At 43.7% G+C, this 20498-nt stretch overlaps 1 pseudogene; it reads left to right on the plus strand.

The window, feature by feature from the left end:
• The first annotated feature begins 13257 nt into the window (after positions 1-13257).
• On the plus strand, positions 13258-13495 carry LOC139229494 (U2 spliceosomal RNA; annotated as a pseudogene).
• Positions 13496-20498: the final 7003 nt, after the last annotated feature.

A 20498-nucleotide genomic window follows, 5' to 3' on the forward strand; every position in this document is an offset into this window, starting at 1 on the left:
TGTGATACCAGAAGATATTAAATCCCTTTTTGTAGAATGTTTCTACAATAGTGTCTGTTCCAAAATCTTTGTTTTTATGGTTCTTGGAAAATTATTTACTTATTTATTTATTCCGAACTGTTTCCAATTTGAATAAACTTATGGGGCCCGAAATTCATCGACATACCGCCCACTACCACCTGCGTACCGCCGAAATATACAAGTTTCGTCAAAAAACAGGTACATACTGCCGATATACCGCTCGGCGGAAAATTCATCATTGACATACTGCCGAGCAGTATGAACGCTGACGTTATATCGAACCACCTGCATACCGCCCAAAAAGTGCAAGTTTCATGACGTACCGCCGGAGCTGCATACCGTCCTGGAGAAGATGGTTTTACTCGATCTTAAGTGGACGGGAATGGGTGGTAGAGTTCGGTGCCACCATTTTGAAATCGGGAACGGTCAGCAAAAGCAGCACCTCAGTATTTCAGAGGTGACCAGTGACTTTACAGTGGGATTTACAGTGGGATTTACAGTGGGAAAGGTATTTTTATTGGTACTGAGTACATTATTTAGAAGGCATTCGAGTTAATATTTTTTTTCATTGAAAAATCATTTGAGTATATCTCAGGATATTTTAGGAGATTCTGGAGATTGCTGGCATTGCTGACTACTTGTCTAATGCAGGATCCAGATGGGAGAAGGTTTATTGAGTAGAATTATCAGGGTAATGGAGGAGGTCGCTGGCTGATGAGGAGGAGGATGCCTTACCCCCAAAGGATTTTCAGGGAGAAGCGCTTTACTTGGACCTGACCAATCGACAGTGCGTTTGAAGGCTGCGCTTCCAAAAAGAGGTGATCAATGAGATTTATCAGCAAGTTAAGGCAGACCTGCAGCCCAGTACCCCCAACATTACTGTACTCTTTGTCGAAATGAAGGTCACTGCGGCGCTTTCCTTTTATGCATGCTGCTCTTTTCAGGCATCAGCTGTGGAAATATGTTGCATTTCTCAGCATGCTAATCGCTGCATTCGACAGTCAATCGAAGCACTGTATGCACGCCAGATGGAATTTATAAACTTCCCAATGACCAGGAAGGCACAGAGTGAGAGACCTTTGGGTTGTGCACGCATTACTGGCTTCCCCAAGGTGCAGCATGCTGTTGACTGTACCCATATTGCCCTGCGAGCACCATTACAGGAGGCGGAGGTGTACCGAAACTGTAAGGGATTCCACTCCCTTAACGTGCAGCTCGTCTGTAACCATACGCAGCACATAATGGCAGTGAATGCCTACTTTCCAGGGAGCATCCATGGTGCGCACATCTTGCGTGAGAGCACTGTGTCAGACCTGTTGAAGTCTGAGCCACACGGTAAATGCTGGATATTGGGGGACAAAGGGTACGGTCTCGCCACCTGGCTCTTGCCCCCCCCCCCCCCCCACAGAACCCTCAGACAGAAGCCGAGCAACGATATGATATGAGGCATATAGCCACATGTAATATTATCGAAAAGACAATTGGAGTGCTGAAGCAGCGCTTTCGATGTTTGGACCACTCGGGAGGCAGGCTGCAATACTACCCTGAGCAGGTTGCTCAGTTCACAGTGGTGTGCTGCATGTTGCATAACTTAGCAATCACGCGGGGACAGGAATTGCCACAGGGCACTGCGGGATCATCTGAGGAGAGTGCAGGAGACGGAAGAGGAAAATGAGGGGGAGGAGGATGAGGAGGAGCTTCCAGATGAACCTATGGCACCACCCCCCCCAACACCACAGCGGAGGGCACGCAGAGCTTATGCCACTGCAAAATTGTTACGTCAGCAGCTCATAAATGAACGCTTTGCTTGAATGTGGAGAGCTGCGTTTCATCTTTTCTTGCACACAGTGTGCGGGACCCTGATGACTGTTACTCCAAAAGTTTGGCACTGTACAAGAGTGCTTAACTTCAATTGAAACGTTTAAGTAAAAATGTAAAAAATATAGAACAATTGTAAAACTTATAACTCTAACTTTGAACAACTGCAACAACTTTAACAACTTTAACAACTTGAAATAAACTTTAAAAAATCAAACTTCAATTATTTTAAATTAAGAATGAACAATTGACTACAACAAAGCATCCTTTACTATCCTTGACCTCGACCTCGACCACGTACTCCACCACCCTTCGGACTCACTCCTCCCTTTCTTACTCCCGCCCTTCCCTTTCCCACTGCCCCTGAGCCCGGACCTTCCCGTGGTTGTACCAAGCCAGTGTGCAGCAGTGCACCCAGAGTGCTGTTGCTGTCGTTGGGGGTGAGACATTGCAGGCACAATGAATGGGGCCTCAGGAGAAGCTCGTGATCTGGAAGGCACGGGGGGATTCCACGTCATATACCGATCCCGTCAATTGCCGCATAGCATCGATGGAGTCGGACGTTCGCTCCATCGCGGTGATCAACCACGACATATCCTCCGCCTGTCGTTCTGATAGCGTCACGATGTTTCCGGCTATCGGAGCCATGGCCTTGAGCAGTTCTCGACCTATGTCGACGCTGGCCTATGACAGACGCACTATGTCCTGGTACGCGCCTCCATCATCGTAGGCAGTCCCTCGAAATCGAGGAAGACTTGCTTCCACTCCAAAAGTGAGTTCTCAGGGGACTGAATAGTCCAATATGGGAATTACAGTCTCTGTCACAGGTGAGATAGACAGTCGTTGAAGGAAAGGGTGGGTGGGGAGTCTGGTTTGCCGCACGCTTCTTCCGCTGCCTGCGCTTGTTTTCTGCATGTTTTTGGCGACGAGACTCGAGGTGCTCAGCGCCCTCCCGGATGCTCTTCCTCCACTTAGGGTGGTCTTTGGCCAGGGACTCCCAGGTGCCAGTGAGGATGCTGCACTTAATCAAGGAGGCTTTGAGGGTGTCCTTGAAACATTTCCTCTGCCCACCTGGGGCTCGCTTGCTGTGTAGGAGTTCCGAGTAGAGCGCTTGCTTTGGGAGTCTTGTGTCGGGCATGGGAACAATGTGGCCCGCCCAATGGAGCTGATTGAGTGTGGTCAGTGCTTCGATGCTTGGGATGTTAGCCTGATCGAGAACACTGATGTCTGTCCTCCAAGGGAATTTGCAGGATCATGCGGAGGCATCGCTGGTGGTATTTCTCCAGTGATTTGAGGTGTCTACTGTATATGGTCCACATCACTGAGCCATACAGGAGGGCGGGTATCACTACAGCCCTGTAGCCTATCTGTCTTGCAGCAATGGCCCTTTTCTGCACCAACCTACGCCGCTGTGACAAAGGCTCTGCAATGCTGGGGGTGTGTTGCTGCATACCGCTTGGTCCCGTAGAATCCGAGGAAGCATGGGATAATCCCCTGAATATAGAGTCGGTGGTGGAGGATGTTCCAGTTGGCCCAGATGGAATATCCTCCTCTGTCTCCCCCCCCTACCTCCACTGGCTCCAGGATGAGCTACTCTTCCTCGTCATCATGTCTGGCAGGGTTGAAGTCGAGAGAGGGCTGGGTGATGCCAGAGGTGGAGGCAGTGGGTCTGTCATCTGGTCTCTCTGTGGAGGTCTGTTCTGAATCCTCTGAGTCTGGAAGAACAAAACAACATTTAAAAGTGCCTGGCACCAGGGGAGGGGTCAGGGTTACATGAGTACACGAGTACAGTGACTTAGCGCAGTCTTACTTAAATGTCCACCACTGCTGCATTACATATCACAGACATACAATACATATATGTATTGCGTTACATGCCCCCAACATTGCAGTATATCACATGTGCCCAACATTACAGTGCAATAAACTTACATTACATGAGGCCAACCTTACAGTTACATTACATGACATTACACGACTGCAACACAGACTGGGGATTGTATTGAACTGACCATCTTGTGTGGGTGGGTCAGCTCCAATGCCGGTGGTGGCACGATTGTTATCCCCAACCAGGGACAGGGGATGGATCTCAATCCCCTTCAAGGGTTCTTGCATTGGGGGTCCTCCCCCCGTACGCCGCTGATCCGCTGCTATTGCAGATGCCTTCTTCTGCAGAAAGTAAAGTAAATGAAAGTAAAAATCTTCAATCAATTTAACATCGCAGACACACAGGTTCACACACACACACATACACACACACACACCAAACACTGGGTTGATCCTCTTGTCATTGCCTGAAAGCACAAATACATCGCTGTAACCGTGGGATAAATAACATCATCCATGTGACAGTGAACCTACATTTACATGGTACATGGCACATGGGGGGTGCATAAATAAAATCATTACTTACTCTTGCTACCCTCACCAGGTCATTCCACCTCTTACGACATCTTTCTCCAGTGCGTACCATGGTACTTGTGGAGGAGACCGTCTCCCGATCTCGTCCCATATTTTGTTGTACTCCTCTCGGGGGGACTTTCCACGACCACCCTTGGTTAAGTTGGAGTATCTCTCCGTGATGTTCGCCAGCGGGGCAGGGAGCTCCGTTTCGTCGAAGGCGGGCGCCCTCAACCTCCCGTCCTTCTCGATATTCCCATGCTTAGACTTCTTTTTCAGCATTTCCATTATATTTATATTTATATGATTTTTTTATTTACAAAATATGTATTATTATTGATATTGTATTATTATTATTTGTTATTAGTATTACTTGACTCTGGAATCTCTGATGAAAACAACCAACCCTCGAATACTTTGTTGCTCCTTCTCACTCTCTCGCCCTTGACTTCAACTCTCTGCGCATGCGCAGGTGACCCCTGACCGCCCCGAAATTGCGGGGAAAAAGCATCTGTGAAAAAACAGCAAAAAAAAAATTGCCGCATCCATGGACAAGAAAGTCAATCTTGATCGACTATAATGCTGCATACCGCCCGCTGCACACCGCTTGCATACCACTGAAAAAAATTTCACCAACTAGTGGTTTTCGGTCTCGCCGGTATTCTGGCGGTTTTAAATGACGCACCGCCGGAATACCGCCAAGAAATGGGCGGACCTTGCGTCCTGATGAATTTCGGGCCATTAGTAAGTCCTTTAAACAGAACATAGCAGTGTAAGATTATTTTACTCACACAATAGCATTGATAACATTGTATAGATATGTAGGCTTGCATTAATGAATTATCTTGTAAATAGGTACAGCATAAATATCAGTTAATGCACATGAATATTTTATGAAAGTATTGGTACGTGATAGACTGCCCAGCAAACATCTTAGTAGGTGTTGCAGCTGGTATATTGGTCCCTGGAGTCTGCTCCAGCTGAATTCACCTCACATCATGTTTACAGATAATTGTAGGTTCGACTCTTCTTCAAGAGAGTATGCAGTTTAGTTACAATAACAAAATCACATTTTTTTAGGTTCACTATGAATCACTGCAACTAAGTTTTTATGCCTTCAGCTACAAAATATTAACAAAGTCCTGGCTATCTAATGTCCGAGCAGGTACTGTTTATTGTGACCTAGTGACGTGGCATTTGACCACCACTATGTCCCAATAGCGCTGCGTGGCTGATCTGGTCATGGGGGATGTTCGTATCAAATAGAGCAGTAAATATACATCCATCATCCCCAGGTGTAGATAACTTTCCACATTGTTATCAGTGAGATTAGGTTTGGCTCTGTGGCTTTAGTTTTACAAATATCTATATTCTGTGACTTTAAAAATGTTGAATTCTTGTTTTAATATACTTTTCTTCTGTCTGAGATCTCTACGCTCCCCTAATTCTGGCGGCTTGAGCATTCCTAATTTTCATCATTCCATCATTGGTGGCCATGCCTTCAGCTGCCTAGGTCCTAAATTCTGGAATTCCCTCCCTAAAACTCTCCGCCTCTCTACCTCTCTCTCCTCCTTTAAGACGCTTCTAAAAACCTACCCCTTTGACCAAGCTTTTGGTCACCTGTCCTAGTAGCTCCTTATATGGCTCAGTGTCCAATTTTGTTTGATTACGCTTCTGTGGGACATGTTACTACATTAAAGACACTATATAAATGCAAGTTGTTGTTGTCTTTAATAGTTTCTTCAATTTTAGTAATTGTTCACTATAAAAATGTAGTACAATACATATCATTACTTTTCCCTTTTTCCCTTCATCCGAGTACCAACTGAGCTGAAGCTTCCACAATAGTAATTTTCAGGGTTTTGTGCATTCCCGTGGTTAATGTGGACCAACCTTTAAACTACTGAATGGGCCCTCTTGTTAATGCAAGGCCTGTGATATGACCTTTTTTGACCGCTGGCATTTTGCATTCTTGTGAAAGGTGCCAAAAGACTAGAAGAATCAATCTGAGCATGCTCGATTATTTAGTGTGTCTTTCGATGTTGCCGGCAGTCCTGTATATAGCAGGTAGATAGATTACAGAAATACTGCTGTATAATTACCAATCAGAAAAAGACTAAAAGAAATCAGTCTCGAGCAATAACAGAGAAAATGTTATTAAAGTCAGTAGGTAGTAAAGACATACAGGAGCTTAAAAACATATTGGGAGTGAATTTCCTTGCTGTTTTTTGGTATAGTTCCAGTGCATAACTGAGGCAAGGAAATTTTTATGGCATGAAAATTGGAGGTGTTGGGAATGGGATGAATAATGAATATTTGTAGAATATGTTCCATTGCGTATATTTATTTAAATAATGTGGAACAATTCTCCAACAAGACAGATTGCAACAAATTCTACAAGAACTTTAAAATCAATATTTTTGAGAATGTCTACTAAAGTACCAAAGCACTGCAAGTCACATTTACATCAAATAATTCGGGAAAATCTGGACTAATGTTGGCTATCAACATCATGTAGCCAAATTCCTCATTACCAATTAATTTGCGGTCGAAGGCTTGCCGCGGGGAAATGCCTCCGATCAGCAAATAAAATGCCTATGTACCTGGTCGTCTGGGAGGTACGGGAGATTTGTGGTGCTCGGGCTCTCTGGGTATCCGTGAGAATGCGGTTCTCCCATGGATGCGGTTCGTGGGCGCTCCTGGGATCGTGTGGGTCAGCCCAACGAAAGACAGAAGGGGATCTCCGTTCATACTTATGGGGATTTTGTATGTACGGAAACCCCATAAGTATGAATGGGAATACCACAAAAAATACATCTAGACATCAAATAAATAAATAAAAAACCATCTTGACCAAGGGTCTTAAAAGAAGTGGCTGCAGAGATAGTGGATGCATTTGTTGTAATATACCAAAGTTGCTTGGATTCTGAAGAGTTTCCAGCGGATTAGAAAACTGCAAATGTAACATCCCTATTTAAGAAAGGATGGAGACAGAAAATAGGAAACTATAGACCAGTAAGCCTAACATCTGTCATTGGGAAAATGCTGGAGTCCATTATTAAGGAAGTAGTAGCAAGACATTTAGAAAATCATAATGCAGTCAAGCAGAGTCAGCATGGTTTTATGAAAGGGAAATCATGTTTGACAAATTTGGCTAAAGTGGACTGGGAAAATAGATTGAAGTGTGAGATGGTTGATGAGCAGTGGCAGGCATTTAAGGAGCTATTTCAGAATTCTCAACAAAAATATATTCCGATGAGAAGGAAAGACTGTAAGAGAAGGGATAACCATTCGTAGCTAACTAAAGAAATAAGAGATAAGAGATGGTATCAAATTGAAAACAAGGACATACAAAGTGGCCAAGACTATTGGGAGGTCAGAGGATTGGGAAACTTTTAAAAAGCCAGCAAAGAACGACTAAAAAAATAATAAAGAGAGGGAAGAGAGATTATGAAAGCAAACTAGCACGAAATATAAAAACAGATAGTAAGAGTTTCTACAGTTACATAAAAAGGAAAAGAGTTGCTAAAGTAAATGTCGGTCCCTTAAAGAATGAGACTGGGGAATTAATAATAGGGAACAGGGAAATGGCAGAGACTTTGAACAAATATTTTGTATTGGTCTTCACAGTAGAAGACACTAAAAACATCCCAATAGTGGATAATCAAGGGGCTATAGGGAGGGAGGAACTTAATACAATCCCTATCACTAAAGAAATAGTACTCAGTAAAATAATGGGACTAAAGGCAGACAAGTCCCCTGGACCTGATGGCTTGTATCCTACTGGCTGCAGAGATAGTGGATTAATTGGTTGCAATCTACCAAAATTCCCTGGATTCTGGGGAGGTCCCAGCAAATTGGAAAACTGCAAATGTAACGCCCCTATTTAAAAAAGGAGGCAGACAGAAAGCAGGAAACTATAGACCGGTTAGCCTAACATCTGTCATTGGGAAAGTATTAAGGATGCAGTAGCAGGACATTTGGAAAAACATGATTCAATCAAGCACAGTCAACATGGTTTTATGAAAGGGAAATCACGTTTGTCAAATTTGCTGGAGTTCTTTGAGGATGTAACAAGCAGGGTGGATAAGGGGTACCAGTGGATGTGGTGTATTTGGATTTCCAGAAGGCATTCAATAAGCTGCCACATAAAAGGTTACTGCACAAGATAAAAGTTCACTGGGTTGGGGTAATATATTAGCATGAATAGAGGATTGGCTAACTAACAGAAAACAGAGAGTCAGGATAAATGGGTCATTTTCCGGTTGGCAAACAGTAACTAGTGGGGTGCCGCAGGGATCGGTGCTGGGGCCTCAACTATTTACAATCTATATTAATGACTTGGATGAAGGGACAGAGTGTAATGTAGCCAAGTTTGCTGATGATACAAAGATGGGTTGGAGAGCAAATTGTGAAGAGGACACAAGAAATCTGCAAAGGGATATAGACAGGTTAAGTGAGTGGGCAAAAATTTGGCAGATGGAGTGTAATGTGGGAAAATGTGAAGTTATCCACTTTGGCAGAAAAAATAGAAAAGCAAATTATAATTTAAATGGAGAAAAATTGCAAAGTGCTGCAGTACAGAGGGACCTGGGGGTCCTTGTGCATGAAACACAAAACGTTAGTATGCAGGTATAGCAAGTAATCAGGAAGGCAAATAGAATATTGGCCTTTATTGCAAGGGGGGTGGAGTATAAAAGCAGAGAAGTCCTGCTACAACTGTACAGGGTATTGGTGAGGCCACACCTAGAGTACTGCGTACAGTTTTTGTTATATATGTAAACCTGTACATACTTTGTGTATCCAACAGAGGGCTCATCCCCTGGAGTCCCAAGGGATCCTCAAATCCCTTGTGAACACCTGGACTTAAGGAGGCCTCACAGGCTGGAGAGAGAATCTGGAAAGACTCTGCAATAAAAGACTAAGGTCACACTTTACTTTGAGCTCACAGTATCTAGTCAGACTCTTTATTCATACATAACATTTTTGGTCTCCATATTTAAGGGAGGATATACTTGCATTGGAGGCTGTTCAGAGAAGGTTCATTAGGTTGATTCCGGAGATCAGGTGATTGACTTATGAAGATAGGTTGAGTAGGTTGGGCCTATACTCATTGGAGTTCAGGTGATCTTATCGAAACATATAAGATAATGAGGGGGCTCGACAAGGTGGATACAGAGAAGATATTTCCACTCATAGGGAAAACTAAAAGTAGGGGACATAATCTTAGAATAAGGGGCCGCGCATTTAAAACTGAGATGAGGAATTTCTTCTCTCAGAGGGTTGCAATTCTGTGGAATTCTCTACCCCAGAGAGCTGTGGAGGCTGGGTCATTGAATACATTTAAGGTGGAGATAGACAGATTTTTGTATGATAAGGCAGTTAAGGGTTATGGGGAGCGGGCAGGGGAGTGGCGTTAAGGCCAAGATCAGATGAACCATGATATTATTGAATGGCGGAGCAGGCTCGAGGGCCAAAAGGCCTATTCCTGCTCTTATTTCTTATGTTCTTAACACATATTTAAAATGGCATTTAATTAAATAATTAAAACAAAATTTTGATTTTTTTGAAAAATAAATGTATATGTTTTAAAGAGGCTAAAAATAACATTACCTTATTGCACAGGTTTTTAAATGTATAAATTATTGCTAACATTTTATTTTTCTGTTTGTAAAACTTTTATGCTGGTAATAACAGACCTTACGCCTGCTTTACCAGGCGTAAGAATTTCACGGGCAGCTTCTGGGCAGAAATTGGGCAAATAGCCCAACTCTCTGCCCAGGGATACCTTTTTCCCGGGGATGCGGTGGATCTGTCAAGAAAATTCTTGACAGATCGCAAGTTCTAAGTTTTCACACATGTGCAGTCCATGCTTAAACCCAGAACTTGCGTAGCCCCTATGGGTGTGTGCGCGTACATGCCCGTAGGGGCCTGTGTATTCAAGACCGAATCAGGCAGAATATGTCCTTTAGGCAGAGGGCAGGCAGCAAACTAATTACTATAGATAACAGAGCATGGAGTGGCTGGATTATGTTCTCAGAATGACAGATAGTAAGTTCTTCGCAAAAGGAAGCGAGATCTGACCCGATTAGAAAAAAAGGACAGAGGTGATCATAAGAGAGCATGATGAACTAACCATTTGATGAACCAAGAACAAAAGCCATCGAAAAGGAGAGAAGTGGGTTTCTGCAGACCTATATTTTGATCAAGTTTGATAAATGTGATGACTGTGATGAAGAACATATCCAAAGAATCCATAATCTGCTTCAGATGTGCAGTATAATATGCCTTGGAAATTCTATCACTTGAGTCCAGATCTGAGAAAACATCCCCTTGAAATGCACCAGCAATTACAGTATCGACTGACACTGGCAATTTTACACTAAGGGCTATTTGAAGTCTCTGATGATGCCTTCCTCTGATTTTATCCTCAATCACAGACCTACCTTTTTTTAAACACACACCTTAAAACTCAAGAGGTTTGTAGTTTGCAGTTGACCAGAGGGTGGGGGTCACGTCACAAAAGAAATGTAAACAGAACTGGATCAGACATATTATCCCAAGCGACAAACTAAAGTCAAGAGGGTGTCTGCTTACCAGTGTCAGGTAACCTACACACAAAGAACTGACGGGAAGCTCTTGAAGCTTTTGTCGGATCCCCATGTTTTGAATAACTAAATTGAAACGCTGACTAAATCATTTCTTTTATAAAGAAGAGGCTCCAGATAGTTTGGTCAGATACAGTTTCAGCTTTTTGGTGGTGTTGGTACTGCTGGCGGGGAGGGGAACGGATGCACAAGGAGGTTTTGCTTCTATTTCTTTGTTCCTCCAAATTTTTGTGACACCCTCAATGTCTCTCATTTTAAAATTGGCCACTGATATAAATTATAAACAAGTTTCAATTTCATCTTTTCAACATAATTACAGGAGATTAATAAGGGTGTAAAATGAAAAAGTATTTGATTAATGCTGGTCATATAAATGTTGATTAAAATGTATTTCTAATATTTATTTCTAAATCTATCCACAAATGAAACATAATTAAAATGCCTTCTGCATCAATAAGTCAAATCCGAGCAATCATGTCCTCTGAACTCTGTACTTCATGAGTTAGAGAAAAAAATTATTAATTTATTTGGAAGGGAAAGGTGAAGCTTTATACTTAAGAACGTGAAGGATATCATTACTAGGGATCGAGAAGCACTCACAGGTTGAACAGAGCAGTTACCTGCATAATAAAGCTATAACCACACTCTCTTAATTACAACCTCAGCAGGCCAGCCCTGCTGCTCCAACGTGAACATTTAGTTCCCCACTTCAGAAAACCTCTAAGATTGCAAGTTAATGTCAAGTTATAGTTAGTTTTATAATTGCCAGACACGAGACTCCCAAAGCAAGCGCTCTACTCAGAACTCCTTCATGGCAAAGGAGCCAAAGGTGGCAGAGGAAACGTTAAAAGGACACCCTCAAAGCCTCCCTGATAAAATGCAACATCCCCACTGACACTTGGGAGTCCCTGGCCAAAGACCGCCCTAAGTGGAGGAAGTGCATCCAGGAGGGCGCTGAGCACCTCGAGTCTCGTCGCCGAGAGCATGCAGAAATCAAGCGCAGGCAGTGGAAAGAGCGTGCAGCAAACCAGTCCCACACACCCTTTCCCTCAATGACTATCTGTCCCATCTGTGCCAGGGGCTATGGTTCTCGTATTGGACTTTTCAGCCACCTAAGGACTAATTTTTAGAGTGGAAGCAAGTCTTCCTCGATTCCGAGGGACTGCCTATGATGATGATGATGTTTTATAATGTGAATAGAGCCTGCTATGATCTGGAGGAAGGCTGCCTAAAAATGACTTGACTCAAGATTGTTACATATCCTATTGGGACCCCAAACCAAGTTCATTCTTCAGCAGGTTACACACTTAATAGATAAAATGGAAAGATAAACGCTGTATGACCTCCTTGAAAGTATTGGTTGAGGGGTACATGTTGGCCAAGATACCTTCCCGCTCTTCTGTAAATAGTGCTATGGGATCTTTTACATCTACCCGAGAGGGCAGGCAGTTTAACGTCTCACCTGAAAGGTGGCATCTTTCGACAGCACAATATTCGCTCTGTACTGTACTGAAGTGTCAGCCTAGATTGTATGTTTAAATCTCTGGAGTGATACTTGAACCCACAACCTTCTGACTGAGAGATGAAAGTGTTACCATGGACCCAAGGCTGACAATTTAGAGAAGAAGCTCAGGAAATTTCTGTCTGCACACCAAAGGTGATCAAGTAAGCTCCAGGAGATGACGGTGACTGGGTGACACAAACAGCAATGACCTTCCTGCCTTCTATATGTAGTGTAGCAAGGTGATTGTGGGCTGGTATGTCAGTCTCAGGTTGATTAGGGCCTTGGTCCCCAAGCAAAGGTATATCCCTTTAAGAAACGACACCTTCAAGAGGAAGGGTAGGGCCCCTTTAAGAACCTTGGGGTGGAAATTCAGTCACGCCCCAGTTGCGGCAGCAAATGGTTTGTGTCTGCCGGCGCAAAATTCATCAGCTGGGTTTGGAGCGGGTTGCTAAGGGAGGTGTTGCACGCCTCTTTTAGGGAACTAGGCCGGCTCAGCAAGGGAAAATCCCAATCTAAAGCGCCGGCCTTGGAGCGCCATATCAGAGGCCTGGGGGTGGGGGGGGGTGGGGGGGAATCTGAAAAAAAAAAACACCAAAAACATTCCCAATATATAATTTATGCCACCACAATATAAATCGCAAAAAAATGTTTTTTTAAAAACAGTCACACTTACCTCAGGTCAGCATTACGCACCTGACTGCGGCCACTAAGGCTTGAAATGCCTGCTTTCACAGGCATTCCGACAAGGGCACGCTATGCAGTGCTACAGGTCGGGCGGCAACCACAAATCAAGTTGGTGTCACAACCAGGGGTGTTGCACACCGGCTCGCCTCTCCCAGGCAGTACTGGTCCACCCCCACCCCGTCGAAAATGGCACTGAATGTCCTGGTGGGGCATTTGAAGCTGGCCGTTTCTCGGCCTTTTGGCTAAGATCATGCGTAACTTACCTGACAGGGGAGTAACCATGACCCCAAAGTGGTTCTCCCTGGATCAGGAAGATGGTTCTCCTATGCTTTTTGGAAACAGGAGGTGGGTGGGGTGGCTTGACCCATCCACCTCCACGGAGGTGTGTGGGGGGCCTGACCCATCCACCTCCATGGCACGAACCTGGTATTGCAGTACTTCCAGGAACGGTGCAGTGGCTCCAGGCCTTTTGGCTAAGAGCATTGGCGCAGAGTGATCCTTGATATGTGCAAGGTGACCTCTGGCGTTTGTGATTTGACAAAGAATTGGAAAGATTGGCAACGAAAAATTTAAAAAATAAATAAATAAATAAAAATAAAAAAATAAAAAATTTGAAGCTGGCCGCCCAGGCGCAACTGTTTTCCGCTGCCATTGCCACCCCTCAGGGGCGCTAAGAGGGCCAGCAGAAGACTGAATTTCCACCCCCTTGCCTTTAAACGGTAATTGCAACTCGATTGGGAGGAGACTTTCCCCAGCCAGCTGAGTATAAAAGGGTGAAGGAGAATGGAAGAGAAGAGAAGAGAAAAGAGGAGAAGAGAAGGCTGAAAGTTGAACAGTTTAGGTGAAAGAAGGTTCCGAGATGGTAGGACTGTGTAACAGTAGATATGTTAGTCACTCTCAGGAACTCATCCAGCTCCCTTTTGAATGCTTGCATCAAATCCGCACTCACTTTACATGCTGAGACCTTATTCCAGAGGTTGACAACTGTTTTCGTAAAGAAGTACCACTTCATATCTAACCTAGTTTTGTGCTTATAAAGCTTATACTTGCGTTCCCTGGTCCTCCCTAATCTATGAAACATGGACCTTCAATGACTCATGCGCTATAATTCCCAGGTTCTTCTCACACTCAGCAGCCTTGAGCACGCAACCCTGCATGGTGTAAACATGCTTGGAGTTGCCCCTGCCCAAGAGCATCAAGCTACATTTATCTATATCAAAAGATATCTGCCAGATACAGGAACATGCCCATAATCACATCTAGATCCTCCTGCAATTGTTTCTCAACTAAGGTCCTTACACCCACACATTCTTTACATCATCTATGAACTTATGAATAGTTCTCCCAACACCTTCATCCAGGTCGTTTATAAAGATAGTGAAGAGCAGCGGTCCTGCCGGGAGGACACTAGTAACTGGTCGCCACACAGAACCACAGCCGTTAATAACTACTTTCTGTCTGTAGGAATGCAACCAATTCAACCCAAAATCTGCTCGCCAATTCTGAAAAGATTCAACTTTATTGAGTGCAACTTTTTGAAGTCAAGATACACAGGCCAAGAAATTTGACTTCCACTCGAAACAGATGCCAAGTCCAGTACTGAGGAAGTGCTGCACTATCAGAGGTACCATCCTTCAGGTGAGACATTAAACTGAGGTCCCGTCTGTCCTATCAGATGGTTGTAAAATATCCCATGGCACTAATTGAGCAGGGAATGGTGTCCTGGCCAATATTTATCCCTCAATCAAGATCACTAAAATAGATTATCTGGTCGTTATCCCATTGCTGGTTGTGGGACCTTGCTCTGCGTAAAATTGGCTGCCGCATTTCCTACCTTGTAACAGTGACTACATTTCAAAAGTATTTCATTGGCTGTGAAGTACTTAGGACATGCTGAGGTTGTGAAAGGCACTATATAAATGCAAGTTCTTTCTTTCTCCCATACTTAGTCCAGAGGCAATAAGGCTAATTTAGTGCCCCTATTACTGCTCTGGATGAAATCAGTTAGCTCCGCACAGTCCTGGGATCAGCCCTAGCAAATTCCTGGTCTGCATGCCTCAATATCACACGAGGCAGATAATTTATTCCAGATATGTGAATCATGACAGGTCTTTGACAGAAATGAAAGATTCGCCATTCGCAAGTGCATTCGCCATGCAGAAATCAAACGCAGGCAGCGGAAAGAGCGTGCGGCAAACCAGTCCCACCCACCCCTTCCCTCAACGACTGTCTGTCCCACCTGTGACAGGGACTGTGGTTCTCGTATTGGACTGTTCAGCCACCTAACAACTCATGTTTAGAGTGGAAGCAAGTCTTCCCCGATTCCGAGGGACTGCCTATGATGATAAGGTGCAATGTGTTAGAACAATTTTGCAAAAGTGAAAGAAACTTTGATCATCTTTACAGATGGTATATTCAGGTTACTTTCTAGCAGCTCACCTCCTGGCAAACTTTAAGTATAAGTTTCCCTTGGGCACATCTTTAAAATAAAGTTTAGAACAACATGCCCAGCTGAAGTGTACCAACAATACATCAAATACATGTGTTAGCACTTGTAAAAGAAAGACTTGGATTTATGTAGTGCCTTTCATGACCACCAGATGTCTCAAAGTGCTTTATGGCCAATGAAGTATTTTTGGGTTGTCGTCACTTTGTATGTAGGAAACTTGTATCCTTATATACCATTGAATGCACACAGAATAAAGGGGTCTTACATCTCATTAATAATTTAATGCATATAAAAAAAACCCACCATTTATATAAACTATAAAATTCTAGTCTGCATACTTCAACTAAAACATTGGGGCCGAAAATCAGCTCCCGGATAAAGTCCGTTACCGGCAGAGTTGAACGGCCACCGATTTCTAGTTGAATGGCCGCTACAAGCTAAATTCAGCAGGGATGTTTTTCTGCCAGTCCCCACTTCCGCCCTGCTGCTACCGAGCGGCCGTGAGTGCACGCACCGCCGGAACACCCCACCTCCCTTGAAATTGAGCCCGAAAAATCTTATGCCCGCCGAGCGGTGCCCCCGACAGCTTTTTCTGTCAGTGCACCTTTTATTCCCTCTATCAGCCATGGCTGCGCGGTGGCCATTAAAAGGCAAGGACCCCAATGCCGCAGTCGGCATTTTATTTTTTTTCCTAGTGTGCCCCCCCGGGTTCGGCCGGGCCGCCAATAGGCAGCCTGGCACCCCCTCTTGAGTGCCAGGCCAGTGACCCGGCTGAAACCCTCCCTGGTGGCCCAGTAAACCAATAAGGGAATTAAGGGTTATGGGGAGTGGGCGGTTAATTGGAGCTGAGTCCACGGCCAGATCAGCCGTGATCTTGTTGAATGGCGGAGCAGGCTCGAGGGGCTAGATGGCCTACTCCTGTTCCTAATTCTTATGTTCTTATGTAGTGGCCGATCCTAAAGGAGGGGAGATACGTGGTAACACAAACGCGCAATGACATCACCACCGCTCCGCCGCTGAGTGACAGCGCCGGAGAATCCGTCCCGCCTCCGCTTCTGCCGCTCATCAGCACTTACCGCTGCACTTCCGCCCCCATTATGACCGACTTCCTGGTGGTGAAAACACTTAAAAAACAGTAAGTGCGGCAGGTTTCAGGCGGGCCTGAATTTCGGCCCCATCATCTTTGAGCAGTTTAATTATGTCCAATTCTCCTCCAGAGGGCAGTATTACACTAATTTATGAAAGTTCGTGTTGGATTTCAATGAATAAAAAAAATCCAATTACTGGCCATAACATCCCAGCACAGCAATTCTAGGACCTTGCTCAGGGAATCTTCAGATTCGTCTCCACAGGGACACAGCCACAGCCACACCTGGTGGCTCCACCTTCTTTACCAGCAGGAAAGTGGCTGAAGTCTCTCTAATTAGCAGATTAGCTGCAGGAAACCATTTTCTGGAACAAGATTTTCCCAGAAGGCCTATGGCTGTGTGTGGAGGTGAGCACTGCTCCCCCTCCCCTATTGGAGATACTGTGCCGACCAGTTAAGCATTTGTCAAGCATTTGCAGGTTAAATATGAATTCTTCTAATAACAAATGACTGGAGTGTGCAGTGGAAATGGAAAAAACACAGATCATCATTACTCAGCATTTTCTGCACCAGGGATTTCAAAACAGTTGAAAAATAATATAATTACCTACAATTCAGCGTGTATTTGACATGCACAGTGTGCTCAGCCCACAGGCTCGGTTCTAGTTCCCTCACAGTCCCTCGGGGCTGCTTCAGAAATGTAGCAATGTTATACTGTTAGATTCTGGGGAGCATTCGCCTAGTCTAGTTTTTATGCTCCGTAATGGATCTCTAAGCTTCAACTGTAAATTCACGTTAATTGCAAATGCTCAATTGTCATGAATGAGTAAAATGTGAAAATACAAGACACTTAGTAAAAGAAAAACATTGACTTTGTGCAATTGTGTAAAACGGGTGATAGTGAATCGGCAGCCCATGTTTACATCGCTCACTATTTTTATTTCCAGACTTCAATGGAAATAAAAATCGCGAGATGTCAACGGGCTGCCAACTTGATATCACCCATTTTATACTATCACACAAAGAAATGAAAACCTGCATTTATATAGTGCCTTTCATGATCTCAAGAAGTCCCAAAGTGCTTTACAACCAATGAAGCACTTCTATAATGTAGGAAACAGGGCAGCAAATTTGAGCACAGCAGGCTCACACAAACAGCAATGTGATAATGACCAGATAGTCTGTTATTTTGTGATGTTGATTGAGCCAGGGCACCAGGGATAACTCCCCTGCTCTTCTTTGAAATAGTGCCATGGGATCTTTTACATCCACCTGAGAGAGCAGACGTCTCATCCGAAAGTCGGCACTTCCAACAATGCAGCACTCCCTCAGCACTGCACTGGGAGTGTCAGCTTAGATTCTTGTGCTCAAGTCTCTGGAGTGGGACTCAAACTCACAACCTTCTGACTCAGAAGCAAGTGTGCTACTCACTGAGCCACAGTGGATACTGAGTCAAAGTCTATCCCATCTGTAGATTATAAATCTATTCATTTTTTTTGTGTGTCTGTTTGAGTGGTTCATGTGGCAGCTTTTCGATTGGTTAGTTATTTGTACTTTGAAAAACAATCAATTGGACGCTGAAGGAAAATAACTTTCCCCCCTTTTTAATTGGTTGTTTTACCACCGAAGAACATAAGAACATAACAAGAATTAGGAGCAGGAGTAGGCCATTCAGCCCCTCGAGCCAACTCCAACATTCAATGAGATCATGGCTGATGTTCTACCTCAACTCCACTTTCCTGCACTATCCCCATATCCTTTGATTCCTTTAATATCCAAAAATCTAGCGATCTCGGTCTTGAATATGCTCAAAGACTGAGCTTCCACAGCCCTCTGGGGTAGAGAATTACAGAGATTCACCACCCTCTTGAAGTACTAGACAAGTCAGAAATTGTGAAAAAATAAATTCAGCATTTTTATAAACATTTTTATAAGTAAGCGCTAATTTACTTTTATATGCCTGACCAGAATATGCTTATCCTTGCTTGCCCTTCCAGTTTGCTCTGTTGTTCTCCTGAAAGGATACAGTTCAACGGGCTTCCATTTGAACCCTAGCTGAGATCAGGTAACTCAGCACCAACCAATGTCATTTATGTAACCATATACTTGCTGTCCTTATAGGTCTATTAAATATCTGAAAAATGAAAAACAAAACATGCATACATAAAATACACAACTTGAGTTCAATGTTTTTGCTAACTTTCATTTTCTTATTGTTTCTTACATAATTGTTGCACTTTGTTATGTGGTCATTTTAAGCATCTGAGAAAAACTATACATCCTCTGGGATTTAAAAAAAAGTATAAACTCCAGTTGATTTTTAACTCTCTTATTTTTAAGTTCTGTGAGATGTTTGAAGAAAGTAGTTAATGTACAACTTGTGTTCCCAAAGTAAATCAGACTTTTTAAATCATTACTGTAGTGAATAGGTTGGACCCCTCTATCTGTTATAATAAGGTCATCAAAAAGCAGCAATTTCCATTCTGATTATGTTACACTACATTATTAGCATGCCTGTGAGCTTTGGGTTAACGTTGGCGCAGTAGAAGCATCACATGCTATTACATGGCTAGATGGATGATTGTTAATAGTACAAATCCCATTACATGCTCTGAGGAAATTTGCCAGGGTCAGACTAGAGGCAATTATTGATGGCTGAACCTTTTTATTGAACTAATTGCACTGAATGTACAATGGGAAGAAATTGGAAAAGATCGGCAGTTTCACTGAAGCCAGACTGAACTGCTTTTGTTTATTTAGTTCAATATTAGATAGAATAAATTGGGTTTACCAAGATGTAAACCACTTAGCGGTCCTGGCATGAGTATAAACATAAATGATACATTTTATACTTTAGGAAAGATCATAAAATAACAAGCCGCATTTAGTACAGATTGTGGTGCCATCATAACATCACAGTTTATAATTGCAATGGTTGTAAGTACAGTGATTTCAATAGGTTAGTTTAGATCTCTTGGTCATTGGGAGCAGGTTGATTGCGACAGGGAGGGAAGTTTCCTCATTGTAAATGGATGAAGGAACAATAACCGTTTGAGTTGAATGCTCAATACATTTTTTTTTAAACCCATATAAACAAAGGAAGGGTTAGAAACATAGAAACATAGAAATTAGGTGCAGAAGCAGGCCATTCGGCCCTTCGAGCCTGCACCATTATTCAGTAAGATCATGGCTGATCATTCACCTCCGTACCCCTTTCCTGCTTTCTCTCCATACCCCTTGATCCCTTTAGCCGCAAGGGCCGTATCTAACTCCCTCTTGAATATATCTGATCTAATGAACTGGCATCAACAACTCTCTGCGGTAGAGAATTCCACAGGTTCACAACTCTCTGAGTGAAGAAGTTTTTCCTCCTCTCGGTCCTAAATGGCTTACCCCTTATTCTTAGACTGTGACCCCTGGTTATGGACTTCCCCAGCATCGGGAACATTCTTCCTGCATCTAACCTGTCCAGTCCTATCAGAATTTTATATGTTTCTATGAGATCCCCTCTCATTCTTCTAAATTCCAGTGAATACAGGCCCAGTTGATCCAGTCTCTTCTCATATGTCAGTCCTGCCATCCTGGGAATCAGTCTGGTGAACCTTCGCTGCACTCCTTCAATAGCAAGAACGTCCTTCCTCAGATTAGGAGTCCAAAACTGAACACACTATTCCAGGTGAGGCCTCACCAAGGCCCTGTACAACTGCAGTAAGACCTCCCTGCTCCTATACTCAAATCCCCTAACTATGAAGGTCAACATGCCATTTGCCTTCTTAGGTGAAAATCATCATGAACTTTATCTCAGTATTATCCCCTAAACGCAGCGATGCGGTCGGAAAGAGTCGGGATCTGAGTGGGTAAGTAACCTGCTCGTTTTTAACTACCCACCCACCCGATTTCTGCTGGGAGGGTATGGTTAAAATCGAC

Source organism: Pristiophorus japonicus, chromosome 18 (assembly GCF_044704955.1).
Source record: "Pristiophorus japonicus isolate sPriJap1 chromosome 18, sPriJap1.hap1, whole genome shotgun sequence".
Lineage (NCBI taxonomy): Eukaryota > Metazoa > Chordata > Chondrichthyes > Pristiophoridae > Pristiophorus > Pristiophorus japonicus.